At 29.3% G+C, this 5,627-nt stretch overlaps 1 protein-coding gene across 1 annotated transcript in view; it reads right to left on the reverse strand.

Annotated features, from left to right (window-relative positions):
• The window catches only part of LOC117174807, a 167,005-nt gene that overhangs the window by 109,928 nt on the left and 51,450 nt on the right, over positions 1–5,627 (reverse strand). The gene's annotated exons all lie outside the window — the stretch shown is intronic.

The following is a 5,627-nucleotide window of genomic DNA, read 5'->3' on the forward strand; positions in this document are numbered from 1 at the left end:
CATTACATTTTAAGTACTAAATTTATTTCCATTTGTCGCCCTTCTAGCCCCACCTCAGGAAAGCCCGTTTTGCCCCTTACTTTGCAACTTTTCAATAATGCCCTACCATAGAGGTTAAAAACCACCTTAATTAAATTTCAGTTAAAATGGAGATATCCAATAAAGACATTTTTGACAAGCAATTTTCTATTTTCATTGAAAGACCAACTCTTTATTCTTGTAACATTTTTAACATAGGGTGTTTTATAAATAAAAAAATAAATATTCTATTTAAATTTATTATATTTAAATTTATGTACTTGTTTTTAAAAAAAGTGAATTTTTCCACCACAAAAGAAAACTGAGGGAAACAACTTGTAAAAATGCGGCCCACCAGAGATGGATCACTCTGGATTATTCCAGATTACTTTGGATTATCTCTATGTTCGGAATTAATCTGGATCACCTAACATTAATCCGAACGCAGGATTACTTTGTATTACATAACATTATTGTGGATTAATCCGCCTAACCTGTAAATGAGCGAATTTTCAATCAAAAATACGAATTTTGAAACGAGAACATTAATTTCCTACTAAAAAGACAAATTTTTAATCAAAACGATCTTTAATCTTCAACTGAGGTCATTACATTTTTAGTATTAAATTTATTTCCAACAAAAACACACGATTCAAACAAAATTAAATTTCTCACTAAAGAGATATTTTTTTAATTAAAACGATGCATTTCCATTGAAAAAATTAATTTTTTAAACATTATTTCAACCTTCAAACAACATAGTTCAATTTTCCACTCAATAACATAAAGTTGTAATAAAAAATGGACCAGTTACATTTTTAAATAAAGACTTGATTTTCAACTAAACAAAACAAACAAGCAGGACGATTAGTTTTTTACCAAAAAACAAGAATTTTCAACTAGATACTCGAATTTTGAAAAACAGTTCATTTTTTAACCAAAAAGATGAATTTTCAACTAGAAAAATGAATTTTAAACAAATTAATTTAACTTTCAATCAAATAATTGAATTTTCAACTGAAAAATAATTTTTTAACTAAATATAGAATAGTGACAATTTTAGTTTTAAAAAAACATAGTTAAATTTTCAACCACAATAGTTCAATAATCAAGCCAAAATTATAAGTTTTTTAACGCAAAAATCGAATTTTCAACACAAAAAAAATTAATTGTTAATCAGATTGATAAATTTCCTACAAAGTGGATAATTTTTCAGCAAATAGTTCAATTTTTTATCACACGCATGCATATTTAACGACGAAGATTGCTTTTCTACTAAAAAAGATGAACTTTTAACTATAAAAGATCAATTTTCAATCAAATATAAAAGTTACATTTTCAGTAAAAAAATTAATTTTTAACTAGAAAAAAAAGTTTACAAAATATTCTAGTTCTAAACCAAAGAGATGATCATTCATGATAATAGTTGCATTTCCAATTAAAATACATCAATTTTAAACACAATAGTTCAACTTATTATTATTTTCGTTTGAAGAATGTTGTGTAGGCCTTTAAATCTTAAACATTTATTATTTTCTGGAATTGATTATGCATTTAAAGAATGTTAGCAGCAATAAGTATGTTGATACATTTCTTATTCTCTCACATTATGTCGCTTATTATTTAGTATTTTCTTATTTAAAAAACTACATCCCATTTTTTTAAAAAAATGCTAATTTTTAAAATAAAGTTATAGATAGTTATTTTTCAAGTTTCTTATTTCCTATGAAAAGGATAAAATGTTAATATTTGTTTAATGATTAACTTTGTACGATACACAGAATGAAGAATTGTTTAAACAAATGAAAATTCCTTAAACAATTGTCAAATATCTTAAATAAAACATTAGATTTAAAATTAGTTAATTGTGTCAATAATTTTAGAAAATACGAACTTTCCACGATTTAGTGGAAAACAAATGTATGCAAATAGAAATTGTTTAAACAACTGGAAAGTATTTTAACAAAAAATATTATTCTTAACATTCACCAACTGTATTAATAAACATGCACATTTTTTCATGCTATACAAAAAAATATTTTTTAAACAAATAATCATTTGTTGAACAAATGTTGAACAAATGCAAATAAAAATATTTTATGTTGAAAAAATACCTTCTTTTTAATAAATGTTACATGAATCTGCTATTTTGTATTTTATATAAAAATGTATAATTTTTAGACCATCCTACAAACGCCCTTTTTACGCCAGCATTATTACGTCAACAAATGTTGCCCAAATTACCTCCTATTTCTATTTAATTATTATCAAAAATTTAAATTTTACTCAAAAATATTGAGATCAACTTTTTTCGACAATTCCAATGATATAACAATCTGAATTTCAATAAAAAGTTGAGTTAAGGAGGTTCTTAATCTGTAGAGCAGAATAAACCAATATCATTAATGCATGCACAATGCACATTCCTAACCATCAAGGCTTGTATAATAGGAATGGGCAATTAAGAAAATTATACGCACGAAATGGAAGGATTAGGTATTATAGTCGTCGTTGCAAGTATTTTGATGAGTCGAGCGAGTAATGATTTTCAAATTGCGACCATTTAGAAGCAATCAGATTTGTTGGTTTTAGTGCAGATGCGTATATTCATCGGCGCAGATTTAGGAGGGGTTTTCTAGGCAAAATAGTAGTTAGTCATGCGTTTAAAATCGGATCTACAAAAGAGCTGGTAGAATTTTAAAGATAAATTTTTATTTCTACATAAATTTTGTTACGATTTTTATGTGCAATAAAAATAAGTCTTTTTCAAAATCAAAGTATTTAAGCAGGACTTTCCATCTTAACTAAGAAGGGAGTAACGCGGGACGCATAACATATATCGATAGAAAATCCATAGATAGAAAAATATTATATTATCGATAAGAGACCGCAGTTGAATTGCATGACAGTTCAACAGGGAAGAGGTTAAGAAATGTTGTTATGATTTGGTACGGTTGAGGAGTGAGTCCTGCATTCATTTAGGGGAGAGTGGGGCTAAGCCAACAGTGGGGCTAAGCGGATACTTGCTTTTTTGAAGAAAAATATCAATCTTGTGAACTTGGTTTAAAAAATAAATAAAATTGGTCCATAATGCCCTATTTTTAGCGGCAGAGTTTGGTAGGATTCGGCATAACATGGCACATTTTACAATATAAATGTGTTTTCGAAGGTAAAACGTTCGAAAATGCTTGTGCTAAATTGTGTTTTTGCTTTGTATATAATTTTCCACTATAAGCAAGATATATTCGGCCTACATACAAAAAGTGCTGAACGTACATGTGATGTTAAATTTTGATTATCCGATGATTTTCAGTGTTTTTAAAAAACTAATATACAAACTTTACGCGTGGGGCTCAGTCGATACTCAAGGAGTCTCCAAACGTAAAGATTAGATCAAAATTGATGAAGTATAATTTTACATAAAACTAAGACCTTCTCATTATAAGTTGAGAATGTAAAAAAATGTTGTTTGACAACGTATTAGGAAACCCCCAATTGACACTTGCTACCGATAAACTACCCGATGATATCTTCACATAACCTAAAATGACAATATAAAAATTAATAATAATCTCTCCAGACAGAGTTACAAATGCGCTCATATGAGCCACTTTAGAAATTGACAAAAAACATAAACAACCCCCTCACTTTCAATTTTTATCGATCCACCACCCTATGATATCACCAAATAACTTTAATTGCAAAATCTAATGTTTACTGATCTCTTCGTATAGGATTTCATATGCGTCCATATGCGCCACCTTCAAAATTAACAAAAAAAATCATAATTAACCCCCACGCAACCACTTCTTACGATCCACCACCCGATGATATCCCCAAATAAATAAAATTGCAGTATACAAATTTATCATCCCCCTCATTACCACTTGTTACGATTCACTATCCAATATCTGCAAATAAATTAAATTGCAGTATAAAAATATAAAATTGTCTCTCCTTATAGGATTTCAAATGCGCTCACATGCGCCACTCTCAAAATCGACAAAAACCCATAATCCACCACTCATTACCACTTGCTACGATCCACTACTCAATGATGTATCCAAATAACTTAAATTGCAGTATAAAAATTTATAATGAACTCTCCAGATAGGATTTCATATGTGCCACTTTCAAAACTGACAAAAAACCATAATCAACCCCCTCAATACCACTTGTTACGATCCACTTTTCGAAGATGTCTCCAAATAAATTAAATTGCAGCATAAAAAAATCAAATTGTCTCTTCTGATAGGATTTTAAATGCGCTCATATGCGCCACTTTTAACATTGACAAAAAACCATAATCAACCCCCTCAATTTTAATTGTTATCGATCCACCACCCGATGATATCTTCAAATAACTTTAATTGCAAAATAAAAATTTTTAATGATCTTTTCATCTAGGATTTCAAATGCGCTCATATTCGGCACTCTCAAAATTTACAAAAAACCATAATCAACCCCCTCATTAACACTTGTTACGATCCACTATTCAATTATGTTTCCAACTAACTTAAATTGCAGTATAAAAATTCATAATTATCTTTTTGGATAGGATTTCAAATGCGCTCATATGCGCCACTTTCTAATTTGACAAAAAACCATAATCATCCCTCCCCCTCATGAGTATTTTTTACGCTTCACTATCCGATATCTCCAAATAAATTAAATTGCAGTATACAAATATAAAATTGTCTCTTCTGATAGGATTTCAAATGCGCTTATATGCGACACTTTAAAAATGGACAAAAAACCATAATCAACCCCCCCCCCCATTTTCAATTGTTATCGATCCACCATCCGATGATATCACCAAATAACTTTAATTGCAAGATAAAAATGTTTAATGATCTCTTCGTATAGGATTTCAAATGCACTCATATGCGCCACTTTTAAAATTGACAAAAAACTATAATCAACCCCCTCATTTTCAATTGTTATCGATCTACCACCTGATGATATCACCAAATAACTTTAATTGCAAAATAAAAATGTATAATGATCTCTTCGTCTAGGATTTCAAATGAGCTCATATGCGCCACTTTCAAAATTGACAAAAAACCGTAATCAACCCTCTCATTACCAATTGTTACGAGTCACTATCCGATGATATCTCCAAATAAATTAAAATGCATTATAAAAATTTAGAATTATCTCTTCGCGTAGGAATTCAAATGAGCTTATGTGTGCCACTTTCAAAATTGAAGAAAAAACTTTAATCAACCTCAGTATTACAACGCATCATCTATCTACCCCACGCTTTTAACACCAAAGAACATTAATTGCTGTATAACATTTTATAAAAATCAATTAATAAAGAATCGCTAGGGACTGTGTTTTCCCTGATTTAAAAATAGTGAATTGTTAACCGAATTGAAAAAATAGGAGATTCCCAACAAGCATGAAGTTGCTGCGCGAGTGAATCTAGCGTCGTTATTACAGGAGTTAAGAATCTGCTAGTGTCAAATTAAGGTGTAGAGGATTTTAATTTGAGGAATGTTCACAATGTACGAGGGTAGTTCAATAAGTCCTTAGAATGAAGTATAAAAACAATTTTTTTGGGTAAATTTTTTTTTATTTTTCAACATAATCTCCTTGGAGCTCTA

This window comes from Belonocnema kinseyi, chromosome 6, assembly GCF_010883055.1.
Source record: "Belonocnema kinseyi isolate 2016_QV_RU_SX_M_011 chromosome 6, B_treatae_v1, whole genome shotgun sequence".
NCBI lineage: Eukaryota > Metazoa > Arthropoda > Insecta > Hymenoptera > Cynipidae > Belonocnema > Belonocnema kinseyi.